This window comes from Patella vulgata, chromosome 3 (assembly GCF_932274485.2).
Source record: "Patella vulgata chromosome 3, xgPatVulg1.2, whole genome shotgun sequence".
Classification (NCBI taxonomy): domain Eukaryota; kingdom Metazoa; phylum Mollusca; class Gastropoda; family Patellidae; genus Patella; species Patella vulgata.
This window is the reverse complement of record NC_065881.2, coordinates 49,451,742-49,472,554: the sequence shown is the minus strand read 5'-3', so window position 1 is coordinate 49,472,554 and position 20,813 is coordinate 49,451,742. Positions and strand designations below refer to the sequence as shown.

The 20,813-nt window shown below is 37.5% G+C and overlaps 1 protein-coding gene across 1 annotated transcript in view; it reads left to right on the top strand.

The window, feature by feature from the left end:
- LOC126815371 (atrial natriuretic peptide receptor 1) overlaps positions 1-20,813 on the top strand; it is a 239,454-nt gene that overhangs the window by 53,655 nt on the left and 164,986 nt on the right. The gene's annotated exons all lie outside the window — the stretch shown is intronic.

The window sequence follows — 20,813 nt, the reverse complement described above, 5'->3', positions numbered from 1 at the left end:
CAATATTGTAGCTAGTGGGAACTTGGCACAAAGGACTGATACGCTCGTATAATACTTCTGTTGTGTTTTGATGCCCAATGCATTAAATTATTGGCAATGTTTACACATGCGATATTGCAATTATTAGCACCTAGTCGAGGGAATGTCGCATTTGATTACTCGAAATTAGTTGCTGAATTGCCACAACTATAGTAAGATTTAACTCGCTAATTTATACCAATGTAATCAAATTGTTTCAAAGCCAGAAAACGTATCAAGGAGATATTTAAAGCAAAAACAGAAATAATAATTGCATCATACCGCAGTTGCATCATACCGCAGTCAGATACACAGGCGAAGGTGGTTAATTTCAATCAATATTGATGTTATCTAACAGTGAAAATATAAATTCATTATATTTAAGACAAAATTAACATTTTAATATCAGTCGGCGTTGTTTCTATATGCTCTCGAGTGACATTTGTTATAACGTCATGCTAAAACCGTACAGCCGATGGAGATTTGACTAGACAGGCACAAGCGACTGTCATTCAATTAAGACTGTTCGTGTATTTCGACAAACATAACTGATTAGAACAAACTAGTTTATATAAATTAATATTACAATAATGTGTGCCGTTTGACTTATTTTCGTCATTTTAAGTTCCAAAGAATAGAGATTTGGATCCTGTAATAGGCGGTATAGGCAAGGGAGTTAATGTCACATCCATATTTGCAATACGCTGCATTTCCTAATGACTCCAATTCTTACAACTACGAAGGTTTAAGCAAGTGACAAGTATCTGCATTATGAAAACTGTTAACCAGCGGCTGCCAGACAGGATACGCCCACATTTTGCAAGAGATGGATAGAGAGCAAGCTAAAAACAAAAACGATTTTTTGTACAATCAGGTGCCATAATCCTGAAAGTCATGGCCTGAAATACTCAAATATCGACAGGACTAAGATTTTTGGAATATAAAGATATGTTTTAAGTTTCATCAAAATCGGATAAAAATTGTGACCTCTAGAGGGCTCATAACCTTTTATTACATACTTATACACAATTTCGATTTTCTCCAAATAATTCGAATTCAACCTACATTACGGTGGAATGGTGATATATCTAAATGGTTTTTAAAATTGGAAAAAAGTGTGACCTCTTGAGAAGCCACTAGCTAAAATGCGATTTTTCGATCAATCTGGGGCCATAATACAGGAAGTTACATTCAGATATTTGTGACTATCAAAATGAACCAAGATCTTTATGATAAAAACATATATTTAAAGTTCCATCCAAATAAGATAAAAATTGTGGCCTCTAGAGGATCCACAACCTTGATATACCAGATTTGTACATTATTTGCGTATACTGGGCGGTCATGTCCGTCAGTTTTAGTCCGATTTTCACGAAATTCGAACGAAACCATCATTAGTGTATAACTGTGATATAAGCTCAAACGCAATTTTTCGTACAATCAGGGGCCATAATTCAGGAAGTTACGATCCGATGTGCGCGAATATCGAAAGGAACCACGATCGTTGGGTTATAAACATGCATTTCAAGTGCAATCGGGGGTCATAATCCATGAAGGTATGGTCCGATACATGCCAATATCGAAATCAATCGAGTTCTTTGGTGGATAGACCTATATTTCAAGTTTCGTCAAAATCGGATTAAAATTGAGACCTGTAGAGTGTCCACAAACCAATTGTGGACGGACAGGGGCGACGACAATATACGTCCACATGAAAATGTGGGCGTATACAAAGGGTTACCATCTTGATTACCATCTTAGGATTTTCCTACGCCATATCTGACGAACTGGGAGCATTCCTATCACGTCTGTTTACTTAATGATCTGTCCGCTTAAATGCACTAAAACCTTAACACATGAAACAATTATGTGGAATACACGTTACTTGAAGAGTTTATTTCGGTGACGTTTCGACGATGGATCTCCCGTCTTCATCAAGCAAAGAATGACAAACAACCATAGTACAATGAAGATATATATACCAAATATGGAACAAAGACAAACATCTATATAAAATTAGAGATAATCATTTGGAAACCATCAAAGGGGTGGGAATCCATAAGGGTGGGTATAGTGAACTATGTACAAAGAAAACATGATAATAAAGACAGCTAGATTGGGCGGTGACTATGCTAGAACAGAACGAACCCACTAAGAGACCATATAGAGAAGCCATATTGTGAAATAACATAAGATTATCCGTTATTAAATCAATGAGGCATTTAAAAAGTAAAATACAAGATTTTTTTTTTTTAAAAAATGGATATACATAAATTTGCCTAAAAAATTCCCGATTTATCAATATGTTTAAGAATTTAAAAAAAATAATAATTGAGAAACAGAGTGGAAATTGAAAAACATATGAAAACTATAACATATAAAGGATATACAAAAATATTTGGGTAAAATTGTTAAGATAGAAGTATGAAACATTGGGTGTTAGGAAATTAATTAAGTACATGTATAAAGATAAAGTACTTAAAGTAAAAATTCAAGTATAAATGAAATTATGTAAAAGACATGTTAAAATTCATTTCCAAAAGCATTGTTAAATATAAAAGAACATTGCGCCAAACTATATGCTATCACAAAGTATTCATGTACACAAATAAAAGCAAATATCACAGTGTATTTAAATTATTAAAAGTAAAAAACACAACTTCATGTACACAAATATTTAAAAATGAAAAACAAGATGATATATATATTTACAATTAAAACTGACGACAAAACTTTGTCTCTTTTAAAAAGTCTAGCAGTTTGCAATATAGACCCGGTTGGGCAAATAATTGATTTAACGATTGGCAACGGTAAAACTTAGATCTGATGTCCGAAACTTGCACTCAATCAGACTGTGCTTAACTGTCAAAGAAACATGACAGTGTTGACATTCTGGTTGAGGCTCTCGCTTTAAGATGAAAATCTGTGTTAAACAAAAGTATGACCTATGCACAACACATCTCTTCTGTTGGTTCTGTAGGAGTTTGGCCAATCCCCTAAGAGATTTGTTAGTGCCTGCACGATCCTAAGACCGTTGCCAGCGGCCATAAATGAAATTGTTTATGGAAGCTTTAAAATCCTTAAATGGTATTAAAAGGGTGATTGGGGAAGATCTAAAGCAGCTTTGGCAGCAAAATCTGCTTGACCATTCCCCCTTATATCCACGTGAATGGGGAGCCAGCAAAAGACGACGTCTTTGTTGTTGAACTTGCAAGATAGTAGCAGACGATAAACATCTGCTACTAATAGGTGTTCTAGCTGTTTATAGTTAAATGCATGAAGTGAGGGTAGATAATCAGTAAAGATGATGTGCTGTAATAGATGCGATGATTGAATGAACTCCAATGCCTGACGAATGGCATGGGGCTCAGCTGTAAATATTGAAGCAGCAGGTGGAAGACACACAGAAATGGTCTCAGATGGTGTCACAGAAGCCGAAGCTACCCGATCGCCATCTTTAGAACCGTCTGTGTAAATAGGAGCATAATCACCATATTTAGGCCTTAGCTCTCAATAGAGACAGAAATACCATTGAGCTAGTATCTCCTTTTTTTATGTTGAGTAAGATCGAGATCAATCTTTGGGGGAGATATAGCACACGGTGGAATCCTAATGAAAGGGGCTTATCACAATACTGTCAAGGCTGATACCAGTATCAGGCAAAAGAAGTTGTATGCGAATACCGAATGGTGGTAACTTTAGTCTTGAGCAGGTATAAATGCTCATGATATGGTCTAAATTGGTGTTAAATGAAATATGATTTGGTAAAGATACTAATTTCGTAGCATACTGCAGGGCCAGTTTATCACGTCAGTTGTGCAGGGAGGGCTCATGCGCCTCGACGTATAAACTGTCCACTGGAGATATACGAAATTCTCCTAAAGTGATTCTAAGTCCCTGGTTGTGTATAGTGTCAAGCTCTTTGAGATAAGACTCGCGGGCAGACCCATAGACAATACACCTTACGGTCTGCTCCCCAGTCAATATTTGATCAGACTCTCAATATGTTGAGGGCTTTCAGACATTTCTTTCGACGTATACACTGTCCACTGGAGATGTACGAAATGCTCCACGACTGATTCTAAGTCCCTGGTTGTGTACGGTGTCAAGTTCTTTGAGATAAGTTTCGCGGGCAGACCCTTACACAATACACCCATAATCGAGTTTTTATCGAATTAATGCTCGATATAATCGCAGCTAGATCTTACGGTCTGCTCCCCAGCCAGTATTTGATAAAGACTCTCAATATGTCGAGGGCTTTCAGACATTTCTTTTTTAGGTTTTTAATGTGGGGGATAAATGATAATTTCTTATCAAATATCAGCCCCAGAAATTTGGTTTCACCCACAACTGGAAGGCGATTGCCATCCAAATAAAGTTCTGGGTCTGGACGCAAACCTCGTTTCTGACAGAAATGCACGCAGACAGTCTTGGATATCGAAAAACGAAATCCATTTTCGGTTGCAACTTACGTTCGATTATCCGCATGCCTGTAGAACCATAGCACATCTGAAAGTCATCAACATAGATAGCACCGTTTGTACCTGTTTTAAGGCACGCTGGGATCGTGTTAATTTTTATAGCAAAAAGTGTTGGTGATAAAACACTTCCCATTGCTTGACGAAATGGGTCAGAGAATATTTATCCCAGTCGTACCTTAAATGATCTATCTTCCAGAAATTTTTAATGAAGATAGGTAAGCGACATCGTAGGCCGAGGTTATGGAGGTCGCGCATGATACCATGTTTCCATGTAGTATCATAAGTTTTCTCCAGCTCGAAAAATATTGCAACTAATTGTTGCTTCTGGATGAAAGCGTCCCCGACAAACGTTTCAAATCGAACGAGATGATCAAGAGTGCTCCTTTGGGGCCGAAATCCACATTGGAGGTCAGTAATGAGGTTGTTGGACTCAAGGTACCAAACAAGCTTTCGATTGATCAATCGCTCCATGGTTTTGCAAATACAGTTAGCTAAAGCGATCGGACGATAATTGGTAGGATTCGGGTGATCTTTACCCGGTTTAGGAATGGGAATCATTGTGGCTTCGTGCCACGAATGAGGGAAATTTCCATCAATCCAAATCTGGTTAAAAAGATCTAATAATATTAAGAGAGTTGGAAAAAGTAAATGTTTTAGAATTTGATAGTGAATTTCATCTGGACCAGTGGCAGTGTCCCGAGCTCGCTTTAGCGAATCCCGGAGCTCTGCAATGGAAAAATGATCATTATAGCATTCATCATTAAGGGACTTGAAATTAAGTCGCCTTTTCTCCTGTTGTGCTTTAATGTCTGGAAAGGCATCAGAGGAAAAATTGGATGATGAATTGAATGAAAATGTACTGGCCAGAGAATTAGCAATATCAGGAAATGTTGTTAAGGTGGTATTATCAACATTTAGATGATTAACTGATAATGTACTACTTTTACCTTTAATCCTTCGAATCCTATCCCATACCGATTTAGATGTGGTACGGGAATTGATCCTCGAGACGTAACCTTGCCATGAAGACTTCTTTGCTTGACGCATGGTTCTACGGGCCCGGGCCATTTGGTATGATGCAATATCCTCCATGGAAGGATGGTTCTTTAATCGTCTCAGGATACGATCACGCTCTTTTAGAGCGGATTTTCAATCGTCATTATACCATGGTTTATTGAAACGTTTTGGTTCAGTCGTGGTTTTTGGAATCGCCTGCCCAGCTACATCTTGAAGAATTGAAGTGAATAAGGCCATAGGCTCATCTACCCCTTCTTACTCTTTTGTATCAAAAGAAAAGAGACGCAACGATTCAAATAGAGCCCAATCAGTCTTATGCAATTTCCACTTCTAGGGTATTTAGATCGGAGACGGACCATTATTATGAATCAAGATAGGAAAGTGGTCACTGCCACATATATCTTCATTTACTCTCCTCGTAAAATCATGAAACAGGACCGGAGAGCAAAATGGTGAGATCCAGGGAAGGTTAATGAAGTCCGCTATTTGTTTATCGAAACAGGACCGGAGAGCAAAATGGTGAGATCCATGGAAGGTTAATGAAGTCCGCTATTTGTTTATCTCTGTTGTGTGACTATTGAAATACATGTTAAAATTCATTGATGCGACTGTCGCGGTTGAGTTCTGGATAGTACCTTTTTATGTTGATGGCTTCTAGAGTTTCCTTGTCTTTTAGTTGTGTTGGTTTACTGTCAGTGTTTTCGTACCTTTCCAATTCACTTTGTGACGACCATTGTTGCTGAGATGTTGGGCTATTGCAGAGGTATTGTTGGCTGCTACGGATGGGTGCTCTTTGATACGGGCATTTAACGGGCGTTTGGTTTCTCCTATATATGTCTGTTCGCACGAAACATGGTAGACACATTCTTTTGGTTGTTGTGGGATGGTTGGTTTTATTTTTCCGTTGGCTCGCAGTAAATCTTTCAGGGTACTGCTACTGGAAAAGACCGTGTAAATGCCTGCCTGTTTCAGGATTCATTTGATATGGTAGGATGAACTGCCGTTGAATGGTAAGCTGACGCGTATGGGTGAAGGGTCTATTCTTGCTGGCTTCACGGTAGAATGTCAGATTGCTTTTGTGGAATTAATGGTTTGATTGATTAGCTGCTTGGGGTACTGGATAAAAGTGGAGAAGACTTCCCTGAGATGTTCGATTTCATGCTGTAGGAGACCTTGGTCACAGATATTGAGGGCGCGGTTAGTGAGTGTTGTAATTGTGGCTTTCTTCGTTTGGGACGGATGGTTGGATTTAAAACGGAGATACTGATCGGTGTGGGTCGGTTTCCTATAAACTGAAGTACGGAGAGAGTTGTTAGTCCTTTGAACACTGACGTCTAAAAGGTAATTGTCTGTTTCCAATTCGATAGTGCGTACAGGTGGTTTAATAGGGCTTGCGGGTCATCTTCATTATCCAGCATGACGAAAGTGTCGTCAACTCGCCTGTACCAGCAGAGGGGTTACATAGGTGAAGAATTGAGAGCGTGTTTTTCAAAGGCGGCGATGTAAACTTAAGCTAACAGGGGTGATAGTGGGCTTCCCATGGGTAATCTTCTAGTTTGCTCATTTATGTCGTCTCCCCATGTGAAGTAGGTGGCCGAAATACAGGTTTGAACTAGGTCTATGATGCTGTCAGTGGTAAGGCTGGTGATCAGTGGGATTTGTATTTACTCAATACATTTACGTAAGCTATTAATGGCTCCCTTTCTTGGTACATTGATGAAGAGGTTAACAACAACGTAGGAGACGAGTTTCCCTGAATTGGTGACTTTTCTGATGTTGCTGCAAAATTCATTGGAGTCCAGAATCTAAGAATCAGCAGTTTTGGCTATTGACGATAGTTATTTGGATAGGTGCTGTGCTGTTTTGTAGTACACCGAGTCTCTGGAGCACACAAGTAGTCTGGCTTTGGGTGTGTTTTGTGGATTTTGATTGTGGCTCTGACAGAAGGCGGGTGAGGGTGAGTCGGTTTGAATTGGTAGAAAAGCTGGTTTGAAATCTTGATTCTGTTCTTTAAGGGATGTGAGGCGTTTTAGGAGCTTCGTTTGGTAGACAGAAGTAGGGTCTTTCCCTTATCTTTTGTAGCTGGCTTGGTCTTGAAGGAGGGTTTTCACTGTGTTGACGTAGTCCGGGGTATCCATTATAACCGTTGCTTTTCCTTTGTCTGCAGGAACTATCATCATATCTCTGTCTTCTTTAAGTTCTTTGAGGGCTTCACGTTCAGTCTTAATGATTTTGTTGGTTTGTTTTGCTGGCTTGGGGAGGACATTGGTTATCTGGTGAACTAGGTAGTCGACTTTTTCCCCTGGTGCTAATTGGCGTAGACCCTTCTCAATGCCAAGGATGTAATGGTCATAATTCTTGGGCTTGATTGTGGGTATAAACTTGAGTCCACGTGAAAGTAGGGTAATCTGGTCATCTGTGAGGGACCGTTGGCTGAGATTAATAACAGTTTTGGTGATGTATTCTTTCTTGGTAGTTTTTGAAGTGGCAGGATTGGTGGGCTGTTGGTTGTTGCGTTTCAACTGGTTAAACTTATTGGTTTGGGTGTCTAGCTTAGCATTGGTTTCTACCTGTTTGTTGCGTAGAGGATTATATGTTTCCGGGGTTAGTATAGTAGCGAGTTGGTGACGTTGATCTTCTGTTGCTTTCAAAATACGATGTATTTCATTTCTTAAATGCTGAATACGTTCACGCATTTGGCACTTAATAGCTTTACGGGGAATTGTCTGTTTTGTTGATGACGCAACTGGTGACTTGAGGGTGAATCCTTTCGGCACCAAACAACTATCTCTACTTCGCATGAGAAATGTTAAGACTGTTACACACCTTGATATATTTACCCTAAGATTTACTAATCTGGTTGATGAGATTGACTGCCACATCTCCATGTTGATGACGAATATCTCCATGTTGATGACGAATCAATTGTTTAAGTGGCATATAGTAACTGGATGAGAATAACACATGATCCAATTATATGGAATATAAGTTACTTGAAGAGTTTATTTCGGCGACCATTGATTCTAGATCAAACGTTGACAAAACCCGCCATTAATAATGTGTTAGACTTTTTAAAAGAGACAGGATTTTATCATAAATTTTAATTGTATGTATATGTATATTATTTCATTTTTGTATTTTGAATATTTATATGCATAACAGATTTACTTTATTTTTTATTTTACTTATTGTGATATTGTTTGTATTTTAAATATTTATATGCATAAAAGATTTATTTTATTTTTAATTTTACTTACTGTGATATTGTATGCATATAATTTTTTCTGTGATATAAATACTTACCATATGTTTGGCGATATATATAGGCTGGTTGGAGCTGGCGTGCCATAAAACCACATTTCATTTCATTTCAATAAATAGAGAAACTATAATGAAATACGGTGATATAATTATTATTCTCGGTTAGTTTTGGCGATAGTCTGCTGTGTCGAATAGCTTTAGGAATGGACCTAAGGCAACAAGAGTAATAGTTCAGTTAAGCGAGGTTATTTGACCAGAAGAAGGCTGGATCCATATATAAGAAAAGTTAAAGAAAACAAAGTTAAATATTAGTCTGATTAAGACAAGCCGACAAATTAGATCAGCTTGACCTATCCCACTTTTCTTACCCACTTCCCAACTGATGGACATTGACTAACTTGTGGCTAGCTTGAAGTGGTCAGATTTCGTTGACCAGTCCAATTAATGTCAATTTCGATAACTTCACAAAGATACATGATTTATTAGAAGACTCTCGGTTGTATTCAGCGTAGTTCCAATGTCATTAATTTCAACGCCATTTCATATACATGTAATTTAATGGCCGTGAGATAGTGCACCATCTTTTAAAGAAACTGGCGTAAATTCGATTCTTCCATCAAATTGGAGAGCCTGACAAGGACAGCTGTCTAGTCGTTCGGACGGGACGTAAAAGGTCCATTGGCTGTTGGAATTCGATATAAGAGGATGCTCTTCTTCATTAGCCCAGTCGGAGCAGAACAGTAGGCCGTTAAACCCCATTTCATTTCATTTTCCATCGAATCACAATCTTAACACTTCTAATGAGGACGAATGCATCTTTTTACAAATACATGTGTAAATTAAAAACCACCAATGAATTCTTTGTGGATAGCTTTTCATAAACTTCGTTTCTTAAGCTTTAAATCAATACATATTTGTATACTTGCTTGCTACGCTTTGTATTACAAAGTTTAAGTTAAATCCCGATTTTTGCGTCAGTGGGAATACTATTATTTTGAAAATCGATATTTTATGTCCTGTAGGTGGCACAGAAGTATTTCTATCTTATCCCGTTAGTTCTCATTGGGTATTTAAAATATAAATTCTCCGCCGTTTAAAGTTTTTAGAATTAATGACGACGACATAAGTATTTAATTTGAATTATTTCATTTACAATGGATTATTTCTCTATTTAATTACATTTTCATTCCCGAAAGTAAGTCTATAACTTGTTATTCTGCTGGGGATGTGGAGGAATGGTAACCGTTAATACCATCACCAGGCTTTCTTTTGTGGATATAAAATAAACTAGGATTAATGTGGCAACCTACAGCCCATTATATCGTATAAATCGGAATGGCCGTTAATCTTCATATGGAAATATTATTGATATAAAATACAATGTATTATGATAACCGTGGGACTATTTTACAGTATCAGGGTATCCATGAAAGCTCTAGGGTCAGTATTTCCATTTGATAATGACTAAACGGGCTTCTAAATGGTTGTAAATGATCGTCAATGGGATATCCCAATTCTTTAATCTGATTGTGTCTACTTTGAAACCCAGGTTTATAAATATGTTGCTTTTGTTGTTGGTAGACCAATAGGTTTTACTCGGGAATCTAATTTCAATCAGTATAGCTTTTATCATTAACTTTTTTTCAGACAGTACAGAAGACTACCTCTAAAGTTTTAGCGATGTTATTGAACAAACATAATGCCAGGAGCCCTTAGATGATTAAGTGGGTTATATAAAAATGTTCTTCGTAGATATAATCAAACTATATAGACAAGGCCATGCTCTGTAGACATTCATTAATCCATTTATATTTAGTATTCAACTCGCTATAGCCAGGAAATTAATGAAAAGTCTGTTTTAATACTCAATGGGGCAAATTGTAATATATATTATGAAGTGATTTTTCCGCCGCTCTTGGAAAGTAATCAACCGTTGTTGATTTGAAAATATGGTTGTGTCTGTTACTGAAGTAGGGCAGCCGTTGATTGGCTTGTCTTAAAGGGCTATCACAACAATTCCAAAACACAAAAAAATCCACCATATGTAGGACTGTCGATGCAAGGGGGACTATTACGCGAATTTGAACGTAACAAAGCATGTCTCAGGCCATAAGTCCTTTCATTTCATACATTTTACAGAATCGGGTTTTCTTAGGATATTTGCATCGGTTGGCGACCATTTGCTGCAAATTGATTAACAGGCATCAGTTCTTTTAAAACACTTAATTATAATATACGATACATTCATTGTTTCAGTATCGGTATATGGAGTCAAAAAAATACTATAGCATGCGGGTATGGCACCTGGCAGGGTAAGCTTACTCTTCCGGACACTTGTTACCACTATTTGTCGTGTATTTTGTACACGGCGAACAGGCCATTTGCTGATTACACTATTTTTTTACCGTTTTGTTTAGGACTTCGAATTTTGTCTGTTTGTACTTGGTTCTATCTTATTTATAGCAACGGATAGAAAACGACATTAATGTTACACCTTTTATCACTAACCTTAACATTATTGGTTTTAACCGAGAAAAGTCGATTTATCCTAGACGATCACATTTCAGGTATGTTCATGAAAATGAAACTAATCGAATTATATTATTCATAGCAAACGGGGATTTAAAGACAGCAGTAAAATATGTATGTACTATTGCGGAATACACCGAAGGCATATCTTATTTCTCAAAGATTTACCTTATTGGCTTTTTTCTAATTAAGATAACGAAAACAGTCGATGTTCATGACCACGATCTATAGAGCAATGATTAAATAAATATCTTTTTTTTTTCAAAAAAAGTTAGTTCAAATCTCATAATCATGTTTTTGTATTCTGTAATTCCTTCCCATATATTTATATCCAATAATAATTTCCCCAAAGTTTTCAAATTTAGTTTTGAACAAGGTGATTATTGGTAATTGAAAAACAATCGGAGGCAGTAGCCACTATCGATCAGATCGGATATAACAAGAAGTTTTTTTAAGAACAGCTGCCACATTACTATGTCCTTGGTATTAGTTTTGCCACATTATTGATTATCCATCACCACCCCCGTTTACTAAAAAATATGAGCATACGTTTTAGTTTTAGTTTATCTAATTAGCCTAAGCAAAAATATACTTATCTCGACACCAGGTATAAACATTCTAACTCAAAGTCTCGACACATGGCATTGTTTATTTATGCTTATCCCGGGTAGAAAATGTCGATCATATAACTGCATCAACGCATTTACCTAATGAACATCTACACCAAGATTGAACATTCTACCTCAATTAGAAACAGAGGTATTGTGTCCCAAGGTCTCGGCAAATGGCATTACGTTTATATGCCGTCACCACGCCAAGATTTACATAAGTGGTCCAATCATTGAAGAGAGAGAAAGAGAGAAATGGGGTTTAACGTCCACTCGACACAAACTAGGTCATTTCGGGACTAACATATGGTTTAATTTTATTTACATAATTCGCTTGCGCGTAGGGGTCTTTAGCGGTGGGAGGAAACCGGAGGACCCGGAGAAAACCCACGAGGTTGGACAGGCGACCCTACTCCTTGCCACGTACAACCGGGGATTCGAAACCACGCCAGTCGACTCAATGACAGACTTTATGATACAGCGCGCGCACGCTAACCATTCAGCCCCCCCCCCCCCCCAAATCATTGAAAGGATTCTTAGAGATTTTCTGGATATAGAATATTTCCGATGTGCCCAAGAAGTGTCGCCCCCGGGCATATGCCTTCCCCAGCCCTCCCCTGTGTGAAGGCCATGGCCCTGGTTCTTGTGTGTGCACCCCAACCGGAAAACCTCGCTTGAAAAATCTCGTTAGTGAAATAGCTCGATAATGAAATTTTTTTATGGTACAGTTTGTAGCATTCAGCACCGAAATAGACGGCGTACTTATCGGCATTTAGATCGGTTATCAATGTCTAAGATATCTTTTAGAATTTTCTTTTCGTCCACATTTCGTTTATTTCTCCACACACTCCAAGACTTGAAAGTATGTATAGCCCAAAAGTTCCCTTGTAAAGTATTTTTGGGTACAGTCCACTTAACACAGTCAATCAAATCCTTCTCTGAACATACTGAAAACCTTAACAGTTCACCGTCAGAATTATCGGAAAATATTGCCTTTTGGTCGAAATTTTTTTTCAGCATTTGACTAGCAATAGTAGATCCTCGTCGGAATTTACATTCACATCTATTCCACCGTCAATCTGTTGGCTAAAACGAATTGATTATTCGTCTGATAACGTATTACTGTCCATTTTGTTTTGCTTTCAATTCATTTGATCCTATATTTGCTCCAAAATGGCGACAAGATAAACAATGCATTCACGTAATTAATTCGGTAATTTCGTTATTTGGCGGAAACTATCGAGCAATTATCCAATCATTGTTGACTTTTAATGGAAGAGTCCATTTAATTTAAGGGTGATTAAAACTATGACGTTGTATATGTATGTCGGATATAAACCGATTTTTGAATTTTGATTTCGTTGACTTCTGGTTTCACTCTGAATTTCCAGTTCTCACCCGTTTGTGTCTTCCTGCAAACAGTGAACGAATTCATTCAAATTGGCCAAACTATGTTATAGACTGTATATTTGTTTTGCGTGATCACTGGTGGTTTAGATTCATCTGGCGATTTTATGGAGAAAATTATGAATGTTGCAAAGTGATAAAAAAAAAATGTTGTTGATGGGAATATTTGAATGTCAAGCCTATTTTGAGATAACGAAATGAAATGAACTGAACTGAACTGGTGTTTAACGTCCTACTGTTGTGCTCGGACTGGGATAATGAAGACGGCAACCGAGATAACAAAACGATTTGTGGCAGAACTGCTTATTAAAATCTTGGGCAGTATATACTACTGGTTGATTAAAACGGTAGTAAACCTGACCTGATAGACCATAAATATCGTTCAAAAATGTACACATTTCAATGAAATATATTGCACGTAAGTAACCCTGCAGGTTGTGCTACTTTGAGAAATTTTCTGATCGGTAAATAACAAGCTTACAGAAACATTGCACCATAAAGAAATAAGCATCGCCTCTGGGAATAATAATTGTACAGGTGTCAAGACAAGTGCAAGTCATTATATTGGTCAATAGCTTTGCAATAAGTCATACTTAATTGAGCTTCTAATGCCCAGCTGAAAATAATTAACTCATTCCAGACTGGCGGATGTCAAGCGGTAATTCGTTAATATTATTTGCTTAGGACACCGGCCTTTCAATGTTGGATAATTTTTCAATTGCCCAGTGATGTATGCTTCGTTTAGATCACAGTCATCGTCGTGTATCGTGTAACTTGTTTTTAAAAAAAATGATTTTTATACACGAATACACGAATGGTGTATAATTGACCACGACGTATCCCTTTTTTTAATGTACATGCAATGCAATAACCAACGCTATGTTTATTACAACTAATCTTTTTTTTTAAACTGATGATAATATGGGTGTCAAGACAAGTGCAAGTCATTATATTGGTCAATAGCTTTGCAATAAGTCATACTTAATTGAGCTTCTAATGCCCAGCTGAAAATAATTAACTCATTCCAGACTGGCGGATGTCAAGCGGTAATTCGTTAATATTATTTGCTTAGGACACCGGCCTTTCAATGTTGGATAATTTTTCAATTGCCCAGTGATGTATGCTTCGTTTAGATCACAGTCATCGTCGTGTATCGTGTAACTTTTTTTTTTTAAAAAATGATTTAATACACGAACACGAATGGTGTATAATTGACCACGACGTATCCCTTTTTTTAATGTACATGCAATGCAATAACCAACACTATGTTTATTACAACTAATCTTTTTTTTTTAAACTGATGATAAATACAAATCCTATCACGAAGTCGTCTATTTGTTTCATTCTCTTAAGAAGGGATATTATTGAACAAGTGCGAAACATTTTACATTTTAAGATCATTAAATTTTATTAGTAATGAATTCGTTAGTTGTATTAACCAAAACTTGTGTAATATCTTCATATAATTAAATTATTTAGTAATTAATTCATTAGTTGTATTTCCAAAATTTGTGTCATATCTTCAATACCACATTTGCACACACTGATTCGGTTAACTGACTTGTACTGGGTCAATTTGCCATTTCGACACACTTTTTGAGAGCCAACAAGAAGTGGATTTTGCTAAACATGGAATGTAACTTCATTATCACAATCAATCGAACAAGAACGCTATGAATTTTGATCAAACATGGATTGGGTGGGGGGAGGGGTGACGATTGTCCAACGCGTTAGATCATTCGGTCTGCCATTGACTCAAGTGCCGTGGTTTTACTTTCCAGCTTATTACGGGCGTGGCAAGTAGTAGGATCGCCTGTACAACCTCGCGGGTTTTCTCAGGATCCTCCTGTTTCCTCCCACTGCTAAATGACCCACACACGCGAATAAATTATCAAAATAAAATTGAAACATGTTAGTCCCGAAATGACCTAGTTTGTGTCGATTCGACGTTAAACCCCACCCTCTCTCTCTCTCTCTCTCAAACATACATTTATCATCACAGTCATTCGCCTCTAGTGCAAGAATTGTGAAGATATTGGAAAATACAGACACAGTTACGCACCTGCAGCCACCTGCTTAACTTTATAAGTTAGTGTTTGCAAAAATCTTGCATGTTAATTTTACTCATGTGACAATGTGTGCAACATATCTGTACAAATGTAAACTTGCGATTATTTGAGATAAATTATGCCTTGTGCATCTCTCATGTCAAATAAAACTGTATGGACCATAACCATGTTTAACTAAAATCAAGTAAGATTGCATTTACCAAGCAATATATTTAGTGAGTACATGATTAAATGCACAACTAACTGCAGCTTGTAACCAGGACGTAGTACTGTGTACCAGTACTGTGGCCTTAACCATGTCAGGGACCCAAGGGCCACATAGACCGCCCCTGAAAAGGTGAGCTGAACATTGAAAAAAAAAATTCTACCCGCAAAAACGAAAATACCCCCCACAAAACTAGGTAATATCTAGTTTTATCGTGTAGTCGTGTTTCTGGCTGCAACCCGTGACAGCACAAGCGCAAAATACTGTATATTCTAAGCCATCCCTAGTGCAGCTTAGTCTCTATCATCCAGAAAAATATTCTACGAATATTAGTCTGGATAGGTTGTCAACATTTGAGAAAAATTGGCTAGATAATCCGGTCTTTCACATTATCATAAACAATGTCTAAGGGAAGTAACTCCTCTTAAAACAAGATGTTTACGCCTATGAAATTAATTTAAGAATGTCATTTCAAAAAATCCATTTGATTGCATGCGAGTTCAGTATCTAACACTCTTAATTTTTTATTGTAAAATTTCTCTCTTCATGGGCCATTTCTATGCTTTTAAAATTAATCCTAATTCGTCGTCACGATTCATGTTTGTTTATATTAATGCAAGAATTATGGGATTTATTGTGGGAAGGGGCGCAACTCTTACTTGACTTGGCTAAAGAGACTGGATAATCAACCACATTAAAAACCAAACTCCCGGTTACGCATGGGCAATGGACTTTACGTCAAATATTGACAACCATCCCAGGCCCTCCGTATGTTGAAGACTAGGAGGTTCTGGGTGACCGAGACTAAGTGCAGCTAAACCAAGCGTACTACTTGTAGTGCCACTCTTGCATCCGCATCTGGTGAGCCACATGACAGACTCAGGGGCAAATTAGGCGGTTATAATGTTCTCAAGTTAGTACCCTTCACCCAGCAAAACACTTCCGGATTACGTTCCCGGCGGATTACGATCTTCCAGTGAACGCCATACAATAGCTTGGTGATGAGCTCTTTAACGTTCCCTGCAAATGCATAATTCGTTGAGCATGACTACATGGTTTGGTGGGGATGATTACATACATTTCCAGTTTTGGATGTTCATATCCCTCAGCGTGTTTCACACATCGATTTGCTAGAACCATGGACCGTATATGCTGGAAAATCCTGATGACCAAACACGGAACCTCCATGTTATCGAGCCAGCATCTTACCCACTGTGGCTCCTATCGGAATATAACTAAATATGTATATACTATTTTAGAATATTAAATATGGCGGATTTCTTGGACGCCATCTTGGATTTCTCAAAACGCCCAAGGGTGACCGAGGTTCACCCGGCAGATTCTGAAAGAGGACACCCTAGACTACTAAAATCAATCATAGAAAAATTTGTATACAATTTTCAGGTTCGTCGGACTAGATAATACGTGTCTAAGAACTTGATTTGATCGCGCTGAGCATATTTGTGCCTACTGAGATATTTTGAATTTGAATCGTTCTCAGTATGAACATTCTCAACACCTGCACGTTAACATAACTAATTAAACCAAAATTGGTATCGTCACACGATTGGATCATTAGTTTTTGTCTAAATCAGTAGTCAGTATTCAAATATTTGATTTTAATTAGCTTAGTAACTTTCACGAATACCTAGAACAATTGAATGATTGTTCTATATATAAACACACAGTGCCTTTATTCTGGTACATAAAAAATGACGACAATGCTCTCAAAGGAATCTGAAGATAAATGGAGAGATGTCAAGTATGGGAAAATCGTTATACTTTTTGAACAAATATTATGCTGGGATGTTAACACCTTCATTGGACATAGTATAAAATCCTCATTTACTCGCGAAAGCCTAATTAATACAGCGAGGTTAAATCGTATTGAATGCTAGGTTCAATAACGATTCCAGAATGCCCTAAATTATTTAAACGATAACGTTGACATTACAAATTAAGATTAAGTGTCTACATAACAGGTACTAACAAATAAATGGTGGTGTCAAAGTGAGAAATAAAAAGAATGATGTTATACCTTTGGTCTGTGTCTGCTTTACTAAAGCTAAACGAGTATCATAACATGTCATACTTGACATCTCTAAGTCATTAAAACACGTTTGCCCGTATTAGATCTCGCCCAAGATGACCCACGTACCCAACTCTCCTAATTTCTTCCGAGTGCACAAGACTGGGAGTCAATAATGATAAAGCGCGTGGATGGGAGTAATTATGAAATTACGTCGTAATTTGAAGCAAACCAAAATATCACAAATGCATGCGTGGTAGATCATACGTTCTGTTATTTATGAAAGCCGTGGATTCGATTGTAGGTTTGTTCGTGATAAGGGGATGGGAGGAGTCGCCTGACTAACATTCAGCGGAGCTCTCTGGGCATCAGGATTTCGACCCACTTCTAAAGACCTTGTGCGCGTAAGAATTGGAATAAAAATATACCGCGCTTAGTGACCTGGAGGTACAGTGATATTCCCATCCCATATTTTTATAGTCTTTTACCCATGTGGGGGATCACGTGGCTAAGTGGGTAAGACGCTGGCTCGCTAGCCTGGAGGTCGGGTGTTCGATCCCTGCATTGGCCGAGAAAGTTCATCCCGATTTTCCGGCGTGGTTTCCCCTTGTCAATGATGCAGGACGGAGGGCCTGACAAGGACAGCTGTCTAGTCGTTCGGATGGGACGAAAACCCGAGGTCCCGCGTACACATTGGCGTGCACGTAAAAGATCCCTTGGCAGTTGGAATTCGATATAAGAGTAGGCCGTAGCGCAGCTGCCCGGGCAAAATTTCCCTCATAGCACTCTGTATGGCGTATGCCCGTCTTCATTAGCCCAGATTAGGAGCAGAACAGTAGACGTTAAACCCCATTTCATTTCATTTTCATTTCTTTTACCCATGTGATATCGGGGTAGGATTTCAAATATCTTTTCTGTTTAAATTATTATTCCCCCGCATACAAATCTAAATTCATACCAAAAATAAATAATCCAATGGACAACCAAAAAGGACGCCGAAAGAATGTATCTAAACATAACGCTCACTACAAAATGTTGTTCCTATATAATAAAGTTCATAACTCGCTTTGACGCTTAACAGTAATAAGGTTTACCACCACCGTCACCTATATCAGGCGTTTATTTGAAAGCAGCTGCTTACGGTTACTAGTTTGTGCAGCGGTTGTACAGTTGCCCAAAACGTTCATATAAATAAATAAGTAAACAAAGAAAACGTTGGCATTCGAAACTAATTTCTCTGCCAACACGAGTATGATTAACGAAATGAATCACAGGGAAACAGTTGTGTTTTATGTAGTTTAGAGCAGCTTCGTTTCACTTAACAAAAAAGCTCAATATTATTGAAGGACTGATTGTCAAATATTACCAATTGTTGGGGTTTATTATTTTTACATTAGCAGAGTACATCAAAGATCCCACAATAGTTGTAATTTGAGTAGCACGAATTTAAAATGAGCACTTCTTGAGGTTAAAATGAGAAAGAAAAATTCTGTGCCATTCCGTAAACAATTTCCAATTGTGCGTAGTTTAGGATCCATAGATATTCCATATTTAGAATCATTTGCTTGAAGTCCCATAATAGTAACAACCCAAGGAATTAATGAGAGAATTGCTAATCTGGTCTATTAGGCTTGGCCGTTAATGACAATGGTCCATTCAACCGTTCGATCTTTGCTCATATTGCACTGTCTATTGTGATTGGTTTGCTGTGAATCAGTCATTGATTATAAATAGTGCATGAATTAGATATATAATTTAAAGTCTTTACATCTGGGTATCATTTTGATATAATAACTACGGATTTATCATAAAAATAGTAACATTATCCAAACATAGACGTTTTTCACGAAAGCCTTGACTTAAAGGGCAAATAGCTGACAAGGTCGTCTTTTAATAACATCTACACTATGTACGATATAAGGAAATGGTTATGAGTATGACAAGGGTATGATATGATCAGCTTCATGTTTATGAAAAAAATTCTAAATAAATCCCCAAGCAACTTCCTACCAATATAAAAGTCTTCGTGTATAACAGACCTATTATGTCTGGCTCCCGGGTATTGGCTGATAATAAAGGATGCTTGACGTTAAACCGGGTCGATTTAGAATACCAGTTTTCTTTAAAAGTATATAGAATATGTCGACAACGTTTTTGATTTGTACGTAAAAGGTGCACTAACCATTTTCTAAAGAAATCGATACACGGGGCGGACTGGTTGTAATTCTTGTACTAGCGTTGTATAGCGTAGAGTTGTTATTACTGCCAGTCAATATTGGTCATGTGTGATTGATGGTCAATTAGGGGATTTCCCGCTTGTAATATCGTTCTCTTGGTAGTACCTATGTGAAATGGTGTTTTGCCTGCCAGCAACAGAGCCAACACATCACTTCTACAGCGTCTCTCGTGGCGCGGCACACTGAAAGGTTTTAATGTGTAACTCAAAAGATAGTTGGCGACTTTCTGGTACATATTTTGAATTCAAAAAAGTGTGAAGATTTTCTGAAAAAATATTACCAGTCAGTATGACTTATCGAGAAATATTACCAATTATTGTTAATGGACACCATAGCCTCTTCACTAGAAGACATTTGTGCTTTTGATCGTAAAGAATTACATAACAATGCGCATGATGTTTGGCGATCATTAGGAGCGTGATTTATAAGCGATAGATACATATTACACAGTGTCAAATAATATAATTACACAGTGAATTTATAAGAGTGTCAAATAATATAATAAATCTGTCCTGTTATGGTCGAGAACAATATACTCGATTCCATCGTGTACACCGATTCTTTGGATTATTTATACTATCGCATTTAATTACAGCCAAGCTAACTACTAGAGTAAGCCTTCCTGAAGTCTGTATTTATTGTATTGTGTATACCAATGACAGATAGTATTGTTCTTCTCTGACATATTGATACTCGCAGGAACACTGTTGGTGCCAACATGTATACTATTCCATTTCATACATTGTTTGATCGTCATTGGGATTAACACGTGAACCTTGTGAGCTTCTACTTGCCACAATTCGCTTTGTTATTGCAAATCGTATTTGAATTCATTTACACGTAACTGCGAGTTTGAAACATAATTGAGAGTATAGCGGGATTTCTTTAATCAAGTTCTGAGATTCAAAAATTTCCAAATAGTATATAGAATTTGCGTTCTTATTAAATTTGC